Source organism: Podarcis vaucheri (genome assembly GCF_965113315.1).
Source record: "Podarcis vaucheri genome assembly, chromosome: 1".
In the NCBI taxonomy this organism is placed as follows: domain Eukaryota; kingdom Metazoa; phylum Chordata; class Lepidosauria; order Squamata; family Lacertidae; genus Podarcis; species Podarcis vaucheri.
Genome location: NC_138759.1, coordinates 114,934,813 through 114,961,029, shown reverse-complemented (window position 1 = coordinate 114,961,029; position 26,217 = coordinate 114,934,813). Strand labels below are relative to the sequence as shown.

General features: G+C 41.5%; 1 protein-coding gene and 1 long non-coding RNA gene across 2 annotated transcripts in view; both read left to right on the top strand.

Annotated features, from left to right (window-relative positions):
* Positions 1-26,217, top strand: part of ZNF804A (zinc finger protein 804A) — a 197,667-nt gene that overhangs the window by 7,769 nt on the left and 163,681 nt on the right. The gene's annotated exons all lie outside the window — the stretch shown is intronic.
* Positions 8,745-11,917, top strand: LOC309520000. Its single transcript, XR_014214124.1, has 2 exons — positions 8,745-9,036; positions 11,548-11,917. It is a non-coding gene; the product is annotated as an uncharacterized lncRNA (long non-coding RNA).

Here is a 26,217-nt window from a genome sequence, read left to right as displayed (position 1 = left end):
ACGTCTGATACTATACTAACCTGAGCAATTTTATCCTTGAATTTTATATAAAAGTGGTCTCAGCAGACCTCTGACAGTTCCAACATGCAATTCACTGAGCTAAACATTATTTAGGGCAAAATCTCACTGTTTAGTGTGTTCCTTTATATTCAACGAGACTAGAAAAGGTGATGGAGATATTTGAAATTTCTTTTGGAGGAGGAGGAATTCTTGCCTGGCTCTTTGGTTACATATCTTTAGGGATCAGGCAAAAACGTTTCTTAATCAGGCCTTTGGCTGACCAAGATTCTATAGCTTTTTAAATGTGTCTGTAGGAAGGTGGTTATTGGCTTGTTTTTATTTTGTTATGTATTTTGGGTTCTCTTTTTGCATTTTTATGTTGTGAACTGCCTGTGATCTTCAGATGAAGGGGGGTTTACAAATTGAAATGGTGGTGGTGGTGGTGATATTGTATCTGCCCTTGGTCTACTAGGCATTCTAAAATAGAACACACTACAAAAAGCCCAGGCATTGCATAAGCCTATTGCTTAAGATGGGGTCACCAGCTGGTGACCCACAGGCCAAATTCAGGCCCCAAAATGTTGTGATCTGATGTCCCTGCAAATGCTGATCTAGGGGTAGTAAACGTTTTGCTCATGCTTTCACGTATATGAAAAAGAAACAATGGGCTGCCATGCCTATTTTGGTTGAAGACTACTGTCTCTCAGTTTTGCGCTCACTCTTGAAGATTAAAGGTTCAAAGCAGATTTGTTTCTCAAGGACATCACCTGCCATTTTTTATCTTGCAGTGCCTGCGTAAATGAGCCCCCATGCTTGTAAAGTCCTTGCTACAAAATGATGTTGGCTTGATTATTGAACCAAGTTTGTTGCTGTGTTTAAAGTTTAAAGTTCATAGTGTATTTATGAAGTGTGCTGTGCTTCTGTAAGTATGCAGCTGGTTCCAGAAATCTCGTTGTTGTTGTTGTTGTTGTTGTTGTTGTTGTTGTTGTTGTTGTATAGTCGTTTAGTCATGTCCGACTCTTCGTGACCCCATGGACGAGAGCATGCCAGGCACTCCTGTCTTCCATTGCCTCCCGCAGTTTGGTCAAACTCATGCTGGTAGCTTCAAAAACACTGTCCAACCTCTGTCGTCCCCTTCTCCTTGTGCTCTCCATCTTTCCCAACATCTTTTCCAGGGGGTCTTCTCTTCTCATGGAGTGGCCAAAGTATTGGAGCCTCAGCTTCAGGATCTGTCCTTCCAGTGAGTACTCAGGGCTGATTTCTTTAAGACTGATTAGGTTTGATCTTCTTGCAGTCCATGGGACTCTCAAGAGTCTCCTCTAGCACCATAAGTCATTAAATTCACCTCTCTTCTGTTATGGTCTAAGTCACATACAATCTATGCCCTAGAGGCTGAACCCTCCAGTAATGATTCTGTGCCTTTTCTCATGACTGCCCAGACAGACGACCCCCCCCCACAAGCTTCTTGTGGGCCCACAGTTTACAATTTTTCATTTGCTGTATATACAAAAGAGATGGCAGCAGTGCTTCAATATTGTCATTGCTGAATATTTTCAGATAAATTTGCAGAAAGGAATCCTCACCAGTGCTCTCACCACTGAGGTTGATGAGGCAGTGCCCCACTCCCATTTGTCCTGATGCGACAGTCTCCATTGGTCTCCACAAGCTTCCGAAATGCAGTTCATTCAGATGGGGTCCTATCCAAATCCTATCAAACCTTTGCATTAGCAACTGACATTAAAAGAAGTCATGTAAATGCAAAATATAGATTTCCAGGCGTCCTGAATAAATGACAGTTGCCACAGACCAATTTGCTGCTGATAGAAGAGCACCTCAGGCAACCGCTAAGGTTGGATTGAAGAAACTGTTGTACATATTGCTTTTCAGTATCTGTTGGAGGTGGAAATGAAAACCTTATGGTGTGTCGGCATATGTTGTTGGCAGCGCAGTAGGTAGCATAGAAAGGGGAAGAAATGTAGAAAGCTTCTGCGGTGACTGGTTATTTCTTAGCTGTTAACATTTTTTGTGCTCTTGATAGGTTCAGCTGGTAAAAAATTCAGTCCTACAAAAAAAGGGAGATACTATTTCAGAGGTATGTGTTATAGAATAAATATCCTTTTTAGTATACTGGTTCTGTAAAAAGCTTGGTTTAAAAGGACAGGAAGCCTCGGAAAGCCAAACTCCCAGGGAAACAGCAAGTATCCCCTTCCCCAGAACAAGTAAAACAAAGCTTGTGATAATCCTGAGGGCCACAATCCTGTGCCTTCTGGTGGTAGTAGTAGTAGTAGTAGTAGTAGTAGTAATAATAATAATAATAATAATAATAATAATAATAATAATAATAAATTATTTTATTTATACCCCACCCTCCCCAGCCAAGACCAGGGGCTCAGGGCAGCTAACAAACAATAAAAAACAAGTTGATTGAAATGCAACTTAAAAAACAAGATTAAAATACAACATTTTTTTTTATTTTTAACAACATAAAATGCAGCCTCATCACAGGAGCAGAAAGAAAAAAGAAAGAGGGGGAGGGAATCAAATTGACTCCAAGCCAAAGGCCAGGCAGAACAACTCTGTCTTACAGGCAATCAAGACACAGACTGGTGGAATGCTAAACCTTTTGGAAAGGGGTTCTTGCATGGAATTTCAGTATTGTGGACTTGGAGAGGGAGCTAAAGGGCTGAATTGATGGCTAGAGTGAGATTTAAATCTTAGCTACTATATGACAGTTATTTGATACATGCATATAGACATCCCAATAAGCATCTTTGACTTTGCTTCCATGACAGTTTCATGGTATAGCTAGGACTTACCCACCCAAACCTTTTATTAGCCCACTTTTCAAACCAGTAAATAAATCCAGCTCTAGCATATGCCATACTAATTTCCAAACTTGTTTCCATTTCTTTTCTTGCTTAAAAATAAATCCATATTCCATGTTACATTTGATATTTAACTAAAAAGGAAGAAACCCCAAAGGCACTTATTTTCTTCTTCTTTTCATCCCCTTGGTTTTAATTGGTAGCAAATCCCAATGTCATTGGAGTGATTCTGAAAATGCTGAGGGTCAAGGTCAGAAAGTTGAGTGACTTCTGTAGAAAGTGTCTAATTAAGGAAAAATAATAACCAGAAAATAAAAATCAACAGAATACTTTCCAGAGTTTAGTAACACATAGAAAAGTGTACTCAAGTGCGCCATGACTACAAAATCTACCATAGCCACATTGGCTGGAATAACATGGGTGCATTTACTTCGGGAAATGTAAAAATAGAACCCAAACTGAGAAGTGAGATTGTACAATGGATGGAATCCAGATGAGAAGGACCAGCTTCTGGCATCCTTGGACAGCTGTCAGGGCCCATTGCCCTAGACCTTCCTACATCTTTATTTTCCTAGGCCTGGCACTCCTAGCAGTGGCAAGATCTAGCTGTGCTTTCAATGTCCCACAATGCCACTGACCTTGCATTGCTTTGGGAATAATAACATGGCTAGGTGCCCAGGACTGCCTGATTTGTTATCAACCACAGTTAGGTAAGCCTGCCAGGTCTTCTGGCAAAGGAGAGAGCCCACCAGAGGACACAGTGCCCAGAGCTCCCTGAGAGATAGACTAAAAGGAAGCATTGGGCTGATAGGTGCCATCTGCTCAAGATGATTGAGGGGACCCAATGCAACATCTTGATGTTGCGCATGCGACATTGCATGAAGTCAGAGGGCAGAGCTGAATGCCTTCTGAACATTGAGGTGGTCTGGCCCCCTAAAAGAAACATTGGGGCCTCCAAAAGTGCCTCAGCCCCTAGAGGCTGATGCCTATGATTGGGCTTAAGGGATAAGGTATATTTTTGGTAGATAGAAACTCTAGCTTGCCGCTGAACTAGATCAAAACACATCTTACTAGAGTCAAGGAATTCCAGGAGTGGGTTGTTTTTTTTTGGGTCATTTCCAGCCTTTCTAAACTTTCACATACTCATTCCTTAGCAACTGATTTCATTGCTGCAGAGGGTGGATCTAATTAATCCAGCCTTGAAATTTATAATCTTAAATCATGCAGGATTTCTCGCCAGGTTTTTAATCTCGGGAAGGGTTGACAACCTATATATGAAGGGATACCTGTCTGGGTAGATAAATCAAGTAGTCAGAAGCTACAGGTGAGTTGATTTGCAGAGTATTCATAGCAGCGTCCTTCAAAATTGCTAGCAGTGTTTGAAGGGATTTACTGTCACTACCCACGTGACGCGTTTAACACTTCAGCAGGTGAAATGACCTTTAAATATGATCCTTCTCAAAGAAGTAGTGACAGAATAAAGTCTGATAACTGAAGCTCTGACTACATTTAGGCCAGCTCTGCAGACTTCAATAAGAGTACTGTGGTTTTAAAACAATTAGGGATCTGGGTACTTTTTTTAAGGATATTTTTTCCCCTTTAGAAACACATCCTACTCAGCAGAATGTCCATACTAAAAAAAAATATTCCTTTTACTTTCCCATGTCTCATTTGTCCACACAGACAGTATGATAGTGATACATAAGGGCAAATGAGGCCAAGGACAGTGAAGGCAAAGAAGAAGAACTAGCAACTAGAGGAATAAAAGGATTGCACACAATGTGTCCCCCCACCCCCGCCATGAGAGGTTTATTTCCTTTACCCCCAGCAATTTGTTCAGCCACACTGAGTCTACCAATTTACAAAGTGGATTATATTCAGTACAATTAGAGTACCAAGTAACTATTTTTCACGGTATTACTAATGGGCCACACTGTCTGTTGGAGATGGAACAGCAGGGATCATTCCGTTTGTAACTGAAGGGTTAATTCTTTTAGTGTTAAAGTCAAATAGGCAGAGTGGCATGATCTTCACTTACATATGTAACACAGACACTGATTAGCTGTGCAGTTCTGAAGGAGTTTTTCCACCCTGCTATGTAAAAGGCTTGATTAAGAAAGACAACATCTCTATTCCTTTCTCCTCAAAGCATACATTGTTTGTTCAATTTATGCTCAGTAAAGTGCTATCGGGATCCCCCTCCCCCTGCTCTGGATTCCATCTGTTTTATTTAAGTGACTTTGCTAACACTGTCATGTACCACTTACAGCAGCTTTAATGAAAAAATGTTGTCGGTGGTGGAAGGGTTGTGCTACCAATATTCTCTCCTCCCACCCCCCAGCTTGGAAAACCAGTTTAAATGAAAAATAGGTAATGTTGCAATATGGAAAGATATTGCAACACTGAAAACATGTTGCTAAGCCATGCATGTTTTATACATGTCTCACATTTCAGTTGGGCACCTTTGTTCTTTCTTTAAAGCAGGCATTCTCTTGGTTCCTTAAATCAAAAACGGCAATTGCCATGTATACATCAAATTTGTTACAGCTAATGATTGGCTGATCAGGAGGGTGCGCCAGGCTGCTTTCCAGGAATCACTTGCTTCATAATGGAAAGTGTAACCTCTCTCTCTCTCAACATCTGAGTGACACAGGAGAAACTGCAATATAAAGTGTCACCCTACAGTTTCATTTTCTCCAGTATTGGTTAGATTTGCACCCTGCCTTTCTGAGACTTATGACCCACTCAAGGTGACTTACGTAGAATTAAAATCACAACCATAGCAAAACATCTATTATCTATAAAGACAGAGGCGACAGATAGAAACAGTCCTTAGCAGAGACACTTATCTAAGGTGGCACAGTGAAGGAAAATGGCAATATCAGCCCTCGCTGGCAAATGTTTCCCAAGAACTAGAGTAAAGATGTTTCCCAGACCCTTCTACCCAGTTTGGGTAAAATGTGACCTTCCCATATGATAGGTTTGCCATATTTCAAAAAGAGAATATCCAGACATGGGCTGCCATACATTCAGATTTTCCTGGACATTTCAGCGATTTCCACCCAAATGCTGTTTAAGAGGGCCAAATACCAGCTCTATCTGGGAAATTGTGGGCGTATGGCAACTCTACCATATGATGATGGATCTCCCATCATTCTTGAGCATTGACCAGGTTGGCTGAGGCTGATGTAGGATTTTGGAGTCCAAAACCAATGGGAGAGCCACAGATTGGCCGCCCCGTGCTTTAAATGGACATGGTAATGGTCGACTGCATGGGTTCTACTACTGAACTGTGAGCCCTTCTCTTAGCATCACATTTCATTGTTCTTGGTGTCAAGTGTCAAGTGTCAAGGTGTCAAGTGTGAGTGTGAGTCAGGCTATGCACAGGTACAGTGGTGGTGATGCACAATGATGGCAGGTGGGAAGGATGCTGCATTCGTTGTGTTCTGTGGAAGCACAAGAGCAAGGTCTAGAATAGATTGTTCTCTGGCACAAATCTTGGAGAGGCTAGATTGTTTGGGGATATATAAGGCTAGGTCAGGCAAGACAAAACATCTGACAGCTTCTAGGAAGTTGCTTCAACAAAGGGCTGAAGTCAGCTGAGTGCTGAAGCCTGGATTTGGCAAGCAAAAGACTCCATAGCATCTTCCATTAAAAATATTAGGTAGGCAAAGATGGGGAAGACCTCACTGAGAGCTGGTGCCAATTGGAGTAGACCAGTGTTCTTCAACCATGGGTTCAGAGATGATGATCAACTGCAAACCTCATCATTCCTTGCTTCTATCTAAACTGGTTGGGGTGATGGTAATTGTAGTCCAACAACACCTAGGGAACCAACGTTGAAGAACACTGGAATAGACGGTAGGGCTACATGGACAAGCCCTTGCATTAAAACTGATGAGATTTAGCCATTGATTCTATAATACGAAGGGGCTATATCTAGCTTCTGCTGGCTTCTACTCACTGCAAATAGCAACAACTTCATTTCTCATCTACAGTATTTCCAATGACTTTAGAATGCCTTGCCTCACTTTCATGAGTGCTTGAAACATGTTTTAACATATAATAAGTATTATAAGTTATATGAATCTTAAGATGCCGTATGACTTGGAATGTTAGCCCCAGCAACGAAAATTTAATTATCTATGAAATTGGATAACATTTATGAAAGAATCAAAGTTTAAATGGGTAAAAATGACAACATGTTATATTTTTAGAGTAAATGGAAAATAAGAGATTTAAACTTAAACTGCAATTGAAAATACAAAGAAACACACGAAATAAGGGTATAATTTGCTGATAACTTTATTGTCAAGAATGCACTATGTGGGAGATGTGGGGAAGTCCAATGGAAATTTGAAATAAGTTGTTGAAATGGTTGTGATTTTCTGTTTTTTTCTTTCCTTCTTTCTATTCTTTATGTTATTTCTTTCTTCTGTTCTTTCTGTAATTTGGAAAAAATGCAATAAAAATCATTATAAAAAAAAAGAAACATGTTTTAACAAATACTTCCATTCTCAGAATAACATTCCCCTTTGGTTACCCTATTGCACAACCCTGACTTAATGAGAGCCCCCCCCCTTTAAGTAAGTAGGTAAGTAAATAAATAAATAAATAAATAAATAAATAAATAAGTTCCTGTCCAGTTTGTTACTAGATTCTTGTGATATTGTTGGTTATTGATATTTCTAAAAAATGGTTGTGCAAGTTTGTTATTTTCAAAGATTGTAATGCTCCCAAGTTCAGTGGTCTAGCTGTGTTGTTGTTTTTTATATTAAATTACATGAGGTTGAGGGCTATGAATGCCTTCTGAAAATGCCATCTGTCGCTCAGGCTGTCTGTTGTCAACTCAGGCTACATGTTGCATTTTGTCTATCTTCCTCGACCACCATCCAAATGGCATTGGATGTAAAAATATATTTGCACAACAATGAAAATATGAGCATTACAAATATTAGCCATTAAACAGTGCAAAATAGTAATGGATGCTTTTAAAGCCAATATTCATAAGTGACTTATAGACCATAATACCAAGCACACATGCCGGGAATGTGTTCTGATTTCAAGAACGGATTCCTAATGTATAAGTAAGATTTCACATTTGGACACTGCTCAATTTATTTTAAGTGCTCTTACTAATAACAAATGGTGGTAGTGTAGTACATGATTAATGTAAGCAGAACCTTGGGTGAGGGGGGGGGGGGGAGAAATACTTTTGAAAGATTTTGCAGCGAAGTCCCAGAATGCAGATGAGAAGGACCATGTCCATATTCAAAATGTGCACTCCTCCATGTCCATATTCAAAATGTGCACTCCTCCTCCAAAATAAACCCACCTCTTTTCTAAAGTACTCTCTCTAATATACACTTGTGCATATACACACTCCCGCCTTCTCTTTAAACCTTTAAATGCCTCTTTGCAGAGATTTCATTCTTCCTGATCTGCAAGAAGATACATCTTTATTTACTGTATTTCTTATTTTGCTAAACAATGTCCAAATCGCCGTGACACAGTCAGATGTACAGTATCATCCTCACTGCTGACATTGCCTGTTAACTTGTAGCAAATCTATTGACTTAGTTATGCATCAGTCCCTGCTCAAAATTGCACCCCAAGGTACTGTAATAATGAGGCTGAACATGGCTTGTGCAACTAAGTTTCAGTGTGCCCCTCTCTGCCCCACACCAGGTGCAGATCTGCTGAAAGAATCCCCAGTCCCATTGCTACATCAAGAGTGTCATTTTTAAATACTGAGGAGCGGGAGAGGGTGAAAAGTTGTGGATGTCTGCAGCATCCCCAACTGATATTTTATTTAAAAATAAAGCAGTGTGAAGATTTGATGCATGATCTCATCTAAGGGGAATCGCAGGGGGTCCCGGCCAAATTTAGGGCAGTGTGACTGGTTCCACTACTCTGGGTGCTGAGCCTAGGGAGTGTTGCAGGGCGTCACAGCTATGATGTAGTGAATTGAGCAGAATGGAAGGTGAGAGGCGGGGAGGGGGGCAGAAATCTGGGCTCACACAGGACACCATTGAAATTTGAAAGACCAAAGTCCACCCCTGTACACGCTGGTGGGATAAGAGCTGGAAAGAAGACAGAGAGGAATTCCCCAAGTGAAATAACCCTTTTCCTGGCATCGAACACACCAGGCTTCCCATGCATACAGGAAGTGTGGTAATGGGAGAAATACAGCTGAAGGTGGTTAATGCAGGTAACAGAGTGGGGAGAAAAGCAGTGCTGGACTTGGGGCAGTGAGGGCAGTTGAGGGGGTGCAAGATGAGGGGGAGAAGAAGAAGAAGAAGAAGAAGAAGAAGAAGAAGAAGAGGAGGAGGAGGAGGAGGAGGAAGAAGAAGAAGGAAGAAGAAGAAGAAGAAGAAGAAGAAGAAGAAGAAGAAGAAGAAGAAGAAGAAGAAGGTATAGTATAGTATAGTATAGTATAGTATAGTATAGTATAGTATAGTATAGTATAGTAGTGTTTTTTTCTGGGGGTACTCAAGGACCAGCAGTGGTACTCAAGTACAGCACTGATACTCAAGTACCAGTACTGGGGTATACAGTACCAGCACCTTTTTCTAGAAGAAAAGCACTGACAACTACCACCACCTATATTTATATAGGTAAATATCTAGGTAAAGTGCCAAAAGGAATTATTATGAAAATAAGATGACGACGACAACAACAACAAAAATGTTGGGCAGCTCCCAACAAAAAAATAGTGAAAACGCAATACAAAAAATAGCAAAAGCACACATTTAGGGATTGTGTGCAAGATTTTGTCTTTGCTCCAGATGCTATCTTACCAAAGTCCACCACTGGAAAAATAAGGGAGGGCGAATGGAAAAGTCCTTGGCATCGGGAATGAGGGCTGGGCATGGGCTGGGGCATTTGTGTGTGCCACCTTGAACACAGGATAAAGAAATAAACAGATTAGATCTTGGTTCCAGGGTCTATTCCCCCCTTCTCCCTTCAGTCTCCCCACCCCCACCCCTCACCCTGGGTCATTGTCATGCCATTGGCTGGATGTGAAGGCATTCGGTCGAGACGGCAAGGCAGCTAAATTGCTTTATCCCTGTAAAAATCGATGACTAAACCTATGGTGTTGTGTACACTGTTTCATATGCACCAGTGCAGCGATAAATTATTCATGTTGTGCTCTGTCAGCAGTTTTACTGTAGACAGCAAGGCTGCTAGCAGCACCTAATCTTTGAGTACATGAGTGCATCTTTCAGTGATTATGGCCCGTGAGCATATTTTATGAGAGGTGGGCCAGATGTTGTGTTGCTTTCAAAACACAAATGTGACTGCTTTGCTTTTTCCAACCTGTCTGTCCTTCACTGCTTACATCTCCTGGAATTTTCTCTCTCTCTTAAAGTTGCTTTACGTGAGCAGGTGTGACATGCTGAGGATAGTCGAAAAATGGAATCGTTCAGAACTCTCACCTCCAAGACAATAAAGTGTGGCTGGGATAACTCAGTAAAATGTTGAATCTATGCAAAATAGAATTATCCTACTCAGTTTGGTTCTAAAGGCTAATAGCACACACACTTCTAAAGTCATTCAGTCAATAACGGAACTTTGTTTTTAAGGAAAATAAGAGTTAAAGTTGAAGCATCTGTTCACCAAGCTATTTTTAGAGCTCTCCTAAAAAGCTTTGGAGTGAGTTTTGTCCTCTGTGTGTCTTTTTAAGAATTGTTTGTGATTTGATATCTTGAACTTGCCTTACTGTCAGGGCAGATGCATTGAACTGTTACACAAGAGGCTGTGTGTGTGTGTGTGTGTGTGTGTGTGTGTGTGTGTGTGTATGTGTGGAGTGGGGTGAGAGAGGCAAGGCCCAGTAGTAACACAAATTAAGAGTAGTACAGAGGAATTGTGAATCAGTTACAAAAGGGCACTTGACTGCTAGTCAGCCATGATTTGTTTTTTTCTCTAAGCTAAATGTGTCACACAACAATCCTGTAAAAATCAATTGTGGGGAGGGGAGCAGATAAGTCTTTCATAACTTTAGATAATGTGCACGTTGGCTGGCTTTTTGCTTTGCTTTTCCAATATGCAGTTTTCCATTGCAGAATTACAATGTCGGCAAGGGCAATTTGGTATGACTTAGGCCAATCAATGGTGAAGGCACAGGTTTTCCTGCAGTGTGGGCCACCGTGCCATTAAGATTATGGAAGAAGGAGATTAGAATTACCACCCCCTGTGTCTCTTGTGGTCACAATGACTTTGGGCTTGAGATGGGGCATGAAAGAACCAGGGAAGAGGTGGGCTAGGCGAAAAGCAAGGTGGCTGCTTCTATTTATATTAATTAATAATATACCAATGGGTTCCTAAGCAGTTTACAAGTATAAAAACCAACCACACAAGCATTAAAATACATCTAACCATAACTGAAAGATGCAATAAAACAATCCTATTAAATCAATGGAAGGAAATAGTAGCTGGGAATGTGAGGAAGGCAGACAGCCATATCTGGTGAAGGCATTTTTAGCAAGGGAAGCTCAGATGTTACCACACTACTGTGTCCTCTGTCACCGAGGCAGGAAACTCTGGGTTGTATTATCTCAGGCAGTCGGTGACAGCAAACACAACTTAACACTCCTCCATTAAATAATAATAAAGCTAGGATTTTGGGGAGAAGGTTAAGCCAGAAATTTTCCCCGTGCTATGATTATTTCCTGCTACCATTTCAGAAATGTGAAAGTCTTTGTTGTCTTTTTTTACTCAGGTCTTGTACATAGCAGGGGAGCATTCAGCCAAACATATGGAGGGAAAAGGCCAACCAAACTACATGGCTAATCAGAGCATGTGCCACCTCAGCAAACATCATGCCATTCTGCCTGGCTGTTAAGCAACATCTCCACCCTTTGTCCTCTTGGCTAGTTGACTCTTAAGTTGCACACGGAGTGATCTCTGCTGTGGCACTTTCAACATTGTTGTCCTTCCATTCCCTGTCTCATCCAGTAATCCATGTTGATTGCCTTTCGAGAGAGTTAGCACTTCATAGGGGCTATCAAGTATGCTCAGTCCTCATTGGGTCTCTTAATGTGTTTTAGGGTTGCCATATTTCAAAAAGTAAAATTCCTGACACCCACAAAGTTGTTGAACTTTTTTTGGTGAACGAACCACAAAATAGTGGTTTTAAGCTTTGGGAGCTGTTTACATTGCTTCTTCCATTGTGTTGCCATACATCCGGGTTTTCCCTGGCATTTCCCCTCCGACCCCATTTTTACACCTGAAAACCAGGACGTATCAGGGATTTTCCTGATGTATGGCAAGCCATACATTTTGTATATCTGCATATCTTGTATATCTGCATATCTTGGGGTTACCTCAAGTCTGCTGAGGAACCCCTTTGTGTGTTTTGTGTTGCTGTTTTAGCTATATAAGGGATACCTCTCAAGGCACTGAATCAGAATTATCTGATTAAACGTACTAAACTGAACTAAGTCCCATCGTGAGGGGTGGGTAGTGATTACTTTAAAAATGCATTTCAGTGTGCCACTTCCTCCCATTACATTTTTTGTAGTGGCTTGATAATGGTGTTCCACTTTGTAGGATGTTAATTGTTTGTCTATATGTGTGTGCATATGAAAGACCCATTCCACGAAGGCCAAGGATCTCGATTTGAAAAGTACCACTTATGAGTGGAATTAAATAGAAAGCAGTAATGATTGCTTTCAAGATCTCTTGCATTTGGGAATGATCTAAACACACATTTGCATGGGAGACCAGAGTTGTAATACCCATTAAGGGTCATTGTGCTGCACATTTTCATAATGAAAAGCTACATTCTTCAGCTGCTATGATGAATGGAAAATTCATACCAACTGGAAGAAAGCAGCATCGGGCTCTGTGCATCTAAAATGGTTTTGAGCAGCATAGTTTTATGGTAAATCCGCAGAGTCTCTGTGCGGGGGGCTATCTTCCTTTTGCCATGCCTTTCATCCCTTGCTGTGTGCTTCTCTACTCAAATTTCTCTTTCACTGGATTGGATCCAGCCCAATATAGGTGAGTGGTCGTATGCAGAGGGTTTTCCCCATAGGCCAGTGGCAGCCAAACTCACACGTAGGCCTCACATGAAAGTTTTGCAGCCATAGGCCTAATTTCGAACACTCTCTGTGAGCCATTGATTTAGAACTCTGACAAGAGTGTTCCACTCCCTCAGTGTGGATCCTTTGGTGGGAAGTGTATGAGTGAAGTGGTGGAAGAAAGACAGAGAGGTAGGTGACCTTGCCCACTTTGGCCCCACTACTCTTTTTTGTCTCAGCCACAACTAGCATGTGGTCCCTGACATATTAACACCTCCCACAAGGGAATGTGGCTGGCTACAGGAGAGAAAAAAAGGTTGCCAATTCCTGCTGCGAGCTGTTTTCTCATTCCTATCATGCATGCATGGGAGTAGCACAGACCCTCCAACATGATGCAGCCAAAGTTGGGGACACCATCTTCCGGGTCTGAGTGCCATGACCCTTGCAAGATCACAGACCCAGAAAAAAGTGTTTATTAGGCACGGTGCCCAAGAACGCATGTTTGGGGGCATTGCACAAGATTGTGGACCCAAAGAAACACTTTTTCAAGGGAGATATATCAGTCAGAAATCATGCGAGAGCAAGGTGGCCAAAATGGTCACCATACTCTCATGGGGTGGGGTGGGGGGGAAGGGGATGTCCTGGTTTTTCTGCTGCAGTTGATGGGCACAACACCTTCAGAGGCAATGTCAGACCATTTGTCAGGGAACTGCCATAGGAAGGACAGGAGGTGGAAGGGCTCACACAGGTTGAGAGAGACTCAGCAGCTGAAGAGGGAACCAGCAGGGGGAGAGGAGGGGCTCCGAGGGAAAGTGAGCAGGAGGGATGGCTCAGAGACACTTCCAGCGAAGACAGTGGGGAGGTTTCAGGACCTCCTATAGGGACACCCACTCCTCGCCGGAAACTGTCACGCCGAGAGTCCCGAAGACGCGTTTCCGTTAAGGAACTTTTATGTTGGAAACGATTCCGAAAGCAACCACTGTCGGAATCTGCCAGCGACTGACGGAGCCATGCTTAAGGCGCTCCGTCACAGACAGAGGTTTGCGGACTTGACCAAACTCTGAGGGACTAGGATTTTACGCACAAGCAGCTCATCATCCCATCACACCATTATAGGAAACAGGAGAGCTGTGTTAGATACTTCCCAAAGACCTATTCAGGCTTCACCCTTCCATTGAAAAAGGAAAAAGCACTTTGATCTCGTTCCCCTTGACTGAGCACAGGGAGAAGAGGTGAATGGAGATATGGAAGGTGCACATCAACTTTCTGTTTCCTGTAACATGCCAGTGTGCTGAACCTCCTTGGGTGAGTGCTGCAATGGGCATGGGGAAATTGGAGATCTGCTGCATTTTATTGGGATATTTTTGTATTCAGACACAGCACCTTGGATTGACTGGTTTGAGCTGTGTGTTTATAGGAATACAGAAGTGGAGTCAATATTGTGCTAGGAACAGTTACCGGTACTTGAGATTTAAGGCCAGCAACTTTGATGCTGCCCCATGGGTATAATCTGATATAACCATTGTCTATATAGAATGGCAGACGCTCTGTGTATTTGTGGAGCCCCATCTGTCACAGCTACCCATGAAGCTGTCACACATGAAGCAGGCTGTGGTTTTCACGTGGTGTTTTGCACAAATTGAGGTGCTTGTGCGAGGAATCATTTCCTAAGATAGCATACTGGTACATGTCTTCTGGAGATGAAAGTTCTACTTCCTGTGTCTGAGGAAATGAAGCGACTTCTTAAAAACAAAGAAGACTTAACTAAATCTGCCCTGCAAGTAAGGATTTTCTGGGAGAATTGTGTTCACAGCTGCTAGTACAAAACAGAGCATTGCAGCAATAGAAAAAGTAAAAAGTAAACATTTTGTATGACTGGAGGTCATCCCACACTCATTCATATTATTGTAGTTGTGCACATCACCTGTTGCTTAAATCCTTTCAAAGTCATCTGAAGTGTAAAAGGATGCAGCCTGTGTTTTCAGGTCACTGATTATGCCCTGCTAAGTCTTGGAATCCATAGTTTATATGGCTCTGTCCTACTAAGTTGCCTCAAAGGAAGACCTCCTGGGAAACATTTATAAGCCTCCCTGATATCTCCAGAGGGAGAGCAAGGACTTGGTCCCATCCACACCATACATTTAAACATGGCCTCCTTCATGGCCTCCTGGGAACGGTAATTTACTACAAAGATCACCACCCTTAACAAACTACATACCCTCCAACATTTCTCAGATGAAAATGGGACATTCCGCATCAAGAAGCTTCTCCAACGTTTGATGTCACTGTACACATAGACACCATATACATTTTTTTTTAAAGGATCAGACAGTGGCCCACTGGCAACAGGTCTTATAGGAGATGGCAAATTCACATATTGTACAGTATGTTTAGATTTCGGGGTAGTGTCTAGAATGTCCAGTGTCCAGCAGAAATAAAAATCTGTGACATGGTGTTTTGGCTCTTTCCCGACAGCAAACCACATTCTGAGAGATCCAACTTTTAGCTAGGCTGTTAACAGTGTTACATGTCTTTTACAACAAATATGTATCTCTGCCACCACTACACACTGAATTAGGTTTGATAGAAAGGTTTGTGAAAGCAATAGATAAATGCTTTCTTTACCTGAAAGGGGGGGGGGATCCAAAGATCAGCATGGCCACAATCTAGGAAGGGATAGTGATACGTCCAAAAGTCAGAGAAATCATAAAAGGCAAGGTATCTGATGATGTGTTAAATTAAGGGAGAGTGTGGAAAGCATTAAAATCCGCTGTTACACATTTTCTTGGAAATCTTAAGGCCCCAAACTATGAAACATGAGATGCAATATATCTCTGAAAATTCTTGGTTTCATTTCTCAACTTATTCCCACCAAACTTGGGTGCTCTGAGTGACATACACAAAAAGTGGTTTCACCAAGATATGCTCTTTCGCTAACCTTTTCACTCTGAAATTCATAACACTGTTTGTTTTTTTTATCTCTGAGCTATCTCATGCTCAGTTAGCTGTCATTGTTTTTGTGCATTTTTACTGTCTGTGTGCCTGCAGTGGTATTACACAACCAACTTACAGAAGACCTTTTTCCCCAAATGCAGATTCTCTCCACTCTCATCAACAATCAGCAGCATGCATTGTTGGAAGCAGAAAATGGAGGAATAAATAAATCTCTACCTGCATTCATGAAACATGTAAAGGTTTTTTTTTTTTAAAAAAATTGTCTTTTGGCCAATAAGTTATATGAAATTTCTACACTGGTTGTTCTAACTGCTGTCTGCAATATGTTATAGTATTGTTTTAAATGTCTCTTAGGTGTTTTTATTGTATTGTGAGTTGTCCTGTGCTTCCTTCATGGGGAAGGGGGATTATAAATTTAAATAATGAATAAGCAAGTAAGTCAAGAAATGTTTATGCAGAAGGAAATGTCTCCATTGTAGGATTTCCCCCAGAAAAGGAAAAATAGAGTCTTTAGTAACTGGTTTTGGAGAACTTAGGCAAATGCAGCAACAGTTGAAAGATTAAGTGTCCTTTTCTGATGGGATATGCATTTTAGGTAATCTTGTCAAAGAAAAGACTAATTTGAAGAACAATGAATGTTTTTGTTTAGATTTCTGTGCCAGGCAGGAAAATAAAAGATCTGGTAAAGTGGGTGGTTGAGGTGATGGGAAACTAGGGTGGAGATATAAATAATAATGTAGAATATCAAATGTGTGGAATGGCAAAGCAATACTAATCTTGTGGAGGGGACATCAACAGCCTTAAAACAACTATGCATCTTATTGTAGAATATACAGTGCAGAAAGAAGTTTAAAAACACACTGGTTTTCTTTCTGTCATTCTTTTGTGCCATGGGAGTAGATGGTTTGCATTGGAGACAAAATCAGTCACAACTTTTTTGAGCTAGGTAAAGGTAAAGGGACCCCTGACCATTAGCTCCAGTCATGGCCGACTCTGGGGTTGTGGCGCCCATCTCGCTTTATAGGCCGATGGAGCCGACGTTTGTCCGCAGACAGCTTCCGGGTCATGTGGCCAGCATGACTAAACCGCTTCTGGTGAACCAGACCAGTGCATGGAAATGCCGTTTACCTTCCCACTGGAGTGGTACCTATTTATCTACTTGCACTTTGATATGCTTTCAAACTGCTAGGTTGGCAGGAGCAGGGACCAAGCAACGGGAGCTCACCCCGTCACAGGGATTCAAGCCGCCGACTTTCTGATCAAAAAGTCCTAGGCTCTGGGTTTAACCCACAGCGCCACCCGCGTCCTTTGCTTGGGCTTTAATAATGGCACAGACCAAGCTGGCATGGCAAAAACTGCTGGCATTAAATGACCACAGACAATTGGTGAGCCCCATCCCAACCAATAGCTAATATGACTCTGCTTTAAAAAATAAAAATAAAATCATTGAAGTCCAAAAAGTCCTCGAAGTGATGTAACTATACACTCACTTCTCAATATTATGATGTGATATAGTCAACATAGCACTAAGGCGAATAATTCATCAGCTCAAGGATTTTTCATAACACAACTGAACAGTCTCAGTGCTATTTTTTCTAGAAAAAGGTGCTGGAACTCCCCATGAACACCTCCCCTGTTCTTTTATAATGGCAATGGCATCTACCTGAGAGGTGCCGGAACTGAATTCTGGTGAGTTCCAGCTGAGAGCTCCATCTCCTGCTCCCCCTAGATTACCTTCTGGGTTCACCACCCCCACCCTCTGGGGGATGGCATGGGGTGTGCATGGGGGAAAGAGGGGGATACTACTAGTATTCCTTGTGCAAATACAAAGATTTAATTGAATACTGCTTGGTATGATTGGACAGATTAGGTTTTCTCCTCTCTGGAACAGCTGTCCTAAAATACCATGAAAATGACTGTGTTGTTCTTTTATTTTTACACCACAAAGCTTATCCTTCTGGCTGCCAGCAGTTTACAATGTGCAGACTCACACCTTCCGTTCTTCCAGTTGTAAGAGGGGTGGTGGTAGTGGTGAAATCGTGGGATGAACTTTGTACTGAATATCATGTCTGTTTTAGCTCCTGCTGCTTCTAAATTTATTCTCCGCTAATTGCTAGATGCGTCACAGAGGAGAGGAAAGGTGAAAACTAAAAGAGTACCTTGTGATGTGTGTGAACAGGGAATAAGCCAGGAAGGCCTAAGAACATTGCAGAGACAAACTGTCATGGAACACATTCCTCCTTTTCTCTGACTGTTGTCGAGACGTAAACTACTTATTATCTGCAGTTCTCCCTGACACAAAGACAAAACTCACCTTGAAGTACTGTTTTGCTAACTCCATCCCAACCACCTTTTCTGGCCGCTCTGACCTTAATGTTCCTTTCAGGTAATTGGCAAGATTTACATTAAAGTGATCAAATTGAATTTTTGAAGGCTCCCATCTTATATCTGAGCCGCATTAAGATTGTGCACTCAGATATTTAAGGAAAAAAGAAGAAAGAGGGGCACTGGTTTGTTTTTAAGACTATACAAGGGTTAAATGACTCCTGGAATACTAGTATTTTACTTTAGAGCAACATTGTATGAGAGCTAATAGTTACATGCTCAAGTAAAAAAAGATAAAGGACCCCATGACAGTTAAGTCCAGTCAAAGGCGACTATGGGGTTGCGGCGCTCATCTCGCTTTTAGGCTGAGGGAGCCAGCATCTGTCCATTGGAAAAAAGTGTGTCACTGTACTGCATTAAGCAGGAATAGAGGATCTAGTGACTTAACAGATGGAATTCTATAAAAATAAGAACCAGTATAAAACCAAAACACCCACCATTTATTAGGCAATTGTCTGATGACTTTTGAGCACATTTCTTATAAAGGTCAACTTCATGTGGACATTTGGATGGCCTAAATCAATTTATATGTTCAAATTAAGATGGGTGTATCACCTGCTATTGTATTTTAATGTGAAGTGAGGGGTCTCTCCCCTCACACTTTTGCTATTTTTCATTATACTTTTTGTCTATATATTGTTATATATACACAAATACATTTTAATAGTAGAGATAGGATACTGCTCCACCCTGGTTCACCATCTGTAGATTGGAATAGTGAAATGGAGGCATCTGGCTAACTGTAATTTAATCCCATGTTACATGCAATTGATCCATTGATGATGGATTGGTTTCTTGTGTGTTTGTGAGTGCATGCAGGAAGGAGCTTTGAGAATCACTCCTTCAAAGACAATTTGCTACGGCAATGATGATTTCCTCCAGGATCCTAGTATTGTTAGGAGAAGAGACACGTATGCAACACGGCCAATGAATTGTGGAGATCTGCCTTGCGGGAAGCAGAAGTGGCGTGACAGAAGCAAGCATTGAAAAGATAAGCTTAAGGAGAACTCTCAGAGTTCTAGGATTGACGTTAAGCATAAGAAGGCATCAGCTACTGATTACGCTAATTGGAGAAACACAGGGAACCATGCAATGAGGCTGTTTGGTAGTTCAGTTGATGTCATTAGCTAACTGTGTGTTGTCCTTCCATATAGTTGCTCATGGTGTGTAAGCCTCTCCCACTGCCATGCTCACTCTACCCTACAGCAAATTATCAAAGTAGATTTATCAGGTCCCAGAGTCCCGAAGGACTAATAAGCTACCAAGTGCCAATTCTTGGGTTGCAAGTGTCAGGCATAATCAGTACCTCCAAATCTATCAATACAAAATATGTCCTCCTCCCTTCTGAGATAACATCACTCATAGAAACTTCATTATCCTTACTCCGTAGCAGTGGCTGTATTGCCCTTCAGGAAGGAATCTATTTAAAATGACACACACAAGGCAATAGATCAAGCTCTGATTCTCCTGAAGGAGGAAGGCAATTGACGCTCATCAGAGTAAGTAAAGCTTGTATGTGCTACACTAAAATGGGGGGGGGGGCTGATATTTGCTCAAGGACAATTAAAGCTAGGGTGCATCTCGAACCCTGAGGTATGAAATGTTTGAAAGCAAAGCTTCACTGGAAGGGCAGCTGAACTATTGAACATAATAATCTTATTGAGGTAGACCAAATGGCCATTCAGCCCAAAGATTTAGTAATTTCCAGGCCCTGAAATCTTGGATGAATGTGTTTGGGTAGGATGGGCCCCATCGTGTTGGCATATCATCTTGAATGACCTTTTTGAAAGGTAACTCAGAATTTAGTAGAAATCCTTGTATTGTAGCTTGAGTCTTTGCAACAGTGTGAACATGTTTTCAGCACTAGATAATTGTGAGGTGAATGTTACATAGTTGCCTGCTGCATTTGCTAAGGTTATCGGTAATTATCAATGCTGAAGGCTCCACTATTTCTTCTTGTGGATTTTACAATGAAAGAGAAGATGCAACAGGTGAAACTCAGGGGCTGTCCTTTTGACACAATGTTTTCCCTGAAATGCAGCAAGGTGGGCGATGTGTGCACCCATTGAGTGATGTGAGAAAATTCCAATGAAAATTGACGTGGAAGCAGAAATTGTCCCTTCTCCAGAATGGAAATAAATCCAGTGAACGTGATAAGTATACAGTTTTGTTGTTTCCAGTCTGCAAATGATACATAGCAATAAATAGCTGTTCCATTTCCATTGAAACAACTGGTGTGGAATATGTAATGATTGCATAATTAATTGTGTAAAATTTCATCAAAGTGGACAGTGAAATGAACAGCAGCATTGGTTTTGGGAGCTGAACTGCAGCACAACAGCAACAGCACTGCATGAAATGAATATGGGGCAACAGACCTTCTTACATCCTTAGTGAAACCCCTCTGAGAAATCCATTGCAGTCATCAACCTTCCCACCGCCACCTGCTTGAACATGTTACTTGAAGGACCTCAATCTACTCTTCATATATGGCTTTAGGGCAATTCAGTGACAACCTAGTATTGCGGTCCTGAGCTGGTTAAGGCTTTATAGGTCAAAACCAGCATTTTGAACTGGGCCCGGAAACTAATTTGCAGCCAGTGTTGTGGGGCAGCATTGGTGTAAAATGCTCAAACCATCTTGCCCCAGTGTCTAACCTGGCTGCCAAATTCTGCACCAGCTGAAGTATCCAAACCGTCTTCAGAGGCAGCCCTACGTATAACATGTTGCAGTAATCTAACCTAGAGGTTACCATAGCATAGATGACAGAAGTTAGACTATGTCTGGGAAGGGGTGCAGCTGGCCCACCAGCCCAAGCTGATGGAAGACACTCTACACCACTGAGGCTACCTGAGCCTCAAGTGACAGCCAAGGATCCAGAAGTATGCCCAAGCTACGTAACCCCTCCTTCTAGAACTTCCCATATTTTAAGGAGATCTCATGTTCTATCAGCTCATTATCAGCTCTGCCCCTCCTCCTGAAATTATTATATGACCTGGCTGTACAGGTAAATCTGTACACTTAATGTAAGTGTGCTGCTATCCTAGTCTCCAGGTAGAATGGCACAGGCAGGGAAGTGAGAAGGCATCAAATTCTACTCTGATCTGTGTTTCTCACGAGTCGTGCTTTTTCCATTCCACTGAATTCAGCTTCCAATGAAAACTGTATCTTTCTGTCTGTTGGGGCAGAATTTTATGTAATTAATTAATTAAGCTACCCCACTCATTTCAATGCGAAGGGTGTGTGTGTGTGTGTGTGTTTCATCAACTATTTATCATTTGCAGACTGAGATCAGCAAAAGTCAACTGTGATCATATAATGAATTGATTTCCATTCTATACCTTGGATGAAGAATATGTTCTCATTTCCATCAAAATTCCCCGACATCCCTACCTACAGGTATGAAAGCAAGCGAAAAGCTGTTTTACATAATAACAGTTTAAACTGATTTAAACTTACCACCAAGTATTACTTAAATAGGCACAAACTGAACTCTTCAAAGGAATCCTTCATGGGTGTACATTAGGATACTTTGTTGCCATTATGGTAAGAAGGATAATTGCTCTTTTTAAAAAAAAATAATAATCCTTTTTGCATGTCCCAGAATTAGGTTAAACAGTAAAGAGTATCTAATGTGAAGATTTTTTAGGGTTTATTCTTTTCTCAATGGGCATGTATAAATCCAGCTAACACTGAATGAACGCAACTTCTGAACATCAAAGGGAAACTGAGTCCCTTGACACCTTTTTTAAAAGAGTCAGACTCATTTTCCTTTGATGCATACAAGTTGTTTGAATTAGGCTACAGTCTTAAATGCATTTACTAGGGAGGAAGCCCCAATGAACACTGTGGGACTTACCTCTGAGTAAATATGCATTGGTTTGTTCTGCAAAGACGATTGAGTGAAGCAAGCATGTGATCTTTCGCTTGGGAATCTTAAAGCTGTGGATTTTATGCCATTTGTACAGCTTCCAACCCTTTCCACAGGTCTGTCATGTAGCAATCACTGCAGGCACCCACTACAAATGAAATGAAGAGGAACTTTGTCGTTACTTTCATTCGCAGATAGGGCGTTTGTTATGGAGAGCTGATCCACAATTAACAGACACTTAGACGAATCTGTTAGGATTAATGATGTATAATGCAGAAACATTTTTTGCTGTGCTCCCTATTAATTACTTAACAATGACAGCCGTTCCATTCAAGCATCATAATTTCACACCTGATGAAATTTAATTTCCTTTTTAGAGTTGGATCCTAACGGTTGCTGCATCAGCAGATACAAAGGCATGTGAAATGTGGAGTCAGGGCAAAGTCACAAAGTGTGAGGTTGCCATGGTATTTGTTAGTGTAAACACCAAGCTGAAGTCTCAGCCATCACGTTATTAGGTGGTATACGGGAGATAATTTTTGTTTTCCTTTCATGTCTAGTGTGCTGCGTTCAGGAGCATCTCATCAGTGTGTATTCTTCACTTCAGAGTGGTCCAGATTCCCCCTTCCTCCTTTCTCTTAAACTAGGAAAATCCGTGCTGCAGGCTTGTATTAGGAGCCTGGCCAGAGAGCTGTAAATAGGGTGGCCAGATGCGAAAGAGGAATAAATCTCCTGTACTTTTTAACAGCTGGGTAGAAGAGGACATTTCAGCCACCATGCAAACTACAACTGATGAAATTCCCTCTTCTATTATAAATATTAAAGATGTGAGTCCTCTACCACCCTTACAGTGGGCTATAGGCAGGTCTGCCCTGTAGGTCCTCCTCCTACCTCCTAACTCATATCCCCACAACCTGGTACCCTGCAAATGTTGGACTCCAATTCCAGCCCCAGCCAATATGGTGGATGGTTAGAGAATATGGGAGTTGTCCAAAACATCTGGAGAGCATTGTGGTTAGGCAAGGCTGGCATAACTGTGAATAATGTGTCCAGTTCTGGGCACTATAATTTAGGATGGATGTTGACAAGTGGGAACATGTGCAGAGGAGGGCAACTCAGATGATCAAGAGTCTAGAAGCTAAGCCTTATGGGGAACAGTTGAAGGAGCTGGGTATGTTTAGCTTGGAAAAGAAGAGACTGAGAGGAGACACGATAGCCATCTTCAAATATCTCAAGGGCTGTCACATGAAAGAGGGAGCACACTTGTTTTCTCCTGCTCTAGAGGGTAGGACTCAAACCAGTAGCTTCAAGTTACAAGAAAAGAGAGTCTGATTAAACATACAGAAAAAACTTTCTGATGGTGAGAATTGTTCAACAGTGAATTGGTCTCTCTCTGGAAGTTGTGGACTCTCCCTTCTTAGACATTTTAAAGCAGAGGTTGGATGGCTGTCTGTCAGGAATGCTTTAGCTGAGATTCCTGCATTGCAGGGGTTGGACTAGATGACCCTTGGGGTCCCTTCCCACGCTGTGATCCTAACTGCACCACAAGTCCCTGTTGCTTTTGCTATGATTGCTACCTGGGCTACAGTTTGACCATGTATACATTTATGTCATTGACCATCAATGACATTTATATGATAACAACATGGTCTGGATGGCTTAACAACATGGTCTGGATGGCTTGCAGTAAATCAATTTCAATACAACATGAAGCCTTTGAATCAAATTGAAAGTTACATAAATACACCAGAAACAAAACTTGAACTAAGAACCATACATTCAGACTTAAGCCCCATTGAATTCAATTGAACTTCCTCCCAAGGAAGCATGATTTGGACAGCCATCTCTAATTAGTGCTGATTTTTGTGAGTGCCAGGGTCAATAGCCTTGATTTGGATTCAGTATTGGCATATCTTATTGAGCCGTTTTTAGATTGTATTTATTAAATTGAAAAGTCACCTTGTGGGTCCTGCTGTGGATTTGAAAGGTGGTGCTTGAATTAGATAACCAAACTGCAGAATGATTTTCAGCTTCATAGGCTATGAAGAGACATGATGTTCCGAGGACACCTACATTTGAGGGTGAAACTTAAAGGTGCACCTTGCTTATGTCAACTTAACTCCAACCCTTAAAAGAAAAAATCCCAGAGATTTTTTTCTTTTTCTTTATGAGCAGATGAGTTTTTAAGAAATGCCATGGTTACCTCCTGGAAGCAAATACACAGTTGCATCAGACTCCTTAGGAACTGAACAAGACACACGAACCATGTCTGCCAGAGCTCACTGCTTTGTAAGAAATACTAAAGCCATATGGTCTAAATCGTATTTGTAATACCACCTCTGAGGTTCTGAAATAACATGTTTATTCATTACGACTGCTTCGGATTGTTCATGCAGGTGAATTATCAGAGGCTCTCAACATGATTTCCATAGAAATTCTGTCACTATTGTATTGTCTTCTTAAAAAGAAAAAAAGCACACACAAGGTGCTATGATTAAATGTGAAAATTCGCTCAGCAACTTCCTTTGTGTTTATATCCCATGCTTAGTTCTCTGAAGTTATTGTTCAGGGCAGATCCTTTTAGATCTGTACAGGGTTTTGTTTAAAAGCAGTAGAAGATTCGTCCTTATTATTTATTTTTTCTCTGTAATAAAGGAGCATTGGAAAGGATGTAAAAAACAAAGGCAGCCGCAGTAAGCAAAGTGAACAATGGCACACAACTTCATGTTGCATTTTGAGTTGTTCCCAACACAAGAACTGACTAATAGTTCTTCATAGAGACTTGATTTCAATTAGGAAGTTGACCAATCAACCGAACAAGGCAAAAGAAAAAAGAAAAAAAAAGGAGACGGTCCAGGGATTGTTGCATGGGGTTATGCTGGATGTGTGGGAAGCTACTTTACAGCCCAAGTCCCTCCTGGTCTGTCTACTTTCCCTTTCTAGCAAGAAGCATGGAGTCTGTGGAAATCCCAGGTTCAGCAGCACAGAGACTGGAAAGTTCAGAACAGGGCTTGTCCAAGACATTTTGCTGCCCAAGGCAAAAATGACACCCTCCCCCCTGATATTTAGAGGTAGACTGTTGCTGGACCTGGAGGCTCTATTTATTTTCCTTTGGGTCAGAGAGTGAGGCCAGCTGGGGGGACATTTTCTCCACTGGGAGTGGGAGGCAGAGCAACACAGTGGGCTGCCACAACAGCACTGAACCCTAAAAGAGCCACGGAGGGCTTTAAATATTAAAACTGAATTGAGCCTGGAAACGCTTTGGCAATAAAGTTGGTGCAGCCCTGGATGTACAATATATGCTCCTCTCTCATCTTCAAGTCCTCCCTCAACTTAAGTCCTGCTTCCTAGTCAGTGTTAGAAACTGAGAAATGAAAGCTGGGTGCTAAATGGCACCTTAAAACGAGGTTATGGACGCAACAACAGAATGCCTAGGTACACTTTTATATAACAAGAATACAAAGCCGAAAATGAATGAACTGCAGCTAAAATATTATGGTCATTTTTCACCCAGTCTAGCCCTTCCCTTGCCTGCCCCCCTAATATTATTAAGAGGGTCTCTTATCCAGTCTTCATAGAGTAGCTGAAAGTGGGGAGGCAACAAAAGGTCCTCCTTTTCTTCCACTCTGCAGTTTTAATCTGAAATCTTAGGCACAGTACTGCGGCCATAAACTGCTCGTGCTAATGAAATTCCTTGTTGCAAAACACACCTAGAACAATGGGAGTTTCAAACACAGTTCCTACTTTCAGGTACTACAGAAGTGCTTTTGCCTTGTTACTGCTTGCAGACTAGTACTATTTCTCCTAGTAAAAACTATAGAGACAAACGCGTGTGGAGGCGTTCACAGCAGTAAACTACTGCTTCGCTTCTCATTTCTTGTTCTGGATTTAGATTTGTTTTAGATTTAAGCTCTTCTAAATTCTGTCCTCTCTCTATAAGTGCATCCTTCTCTATTTTTGTTTCTCTTTGTTTCTCTGGCTGTGCAGCCGCGTTAACTGCTTAGTCATACATCGCTTTTGTCTTGTCATGTCATGTATAGACACATTTCTATTAGAGCTGTCTGAAAAGAGGTGTTTTCTTTGGTTTTCACATTCCCAGCCTTCTCACAATTTCCCTTAGATCTTTTCCTTGATGTCACACATCTTATCAAACTGT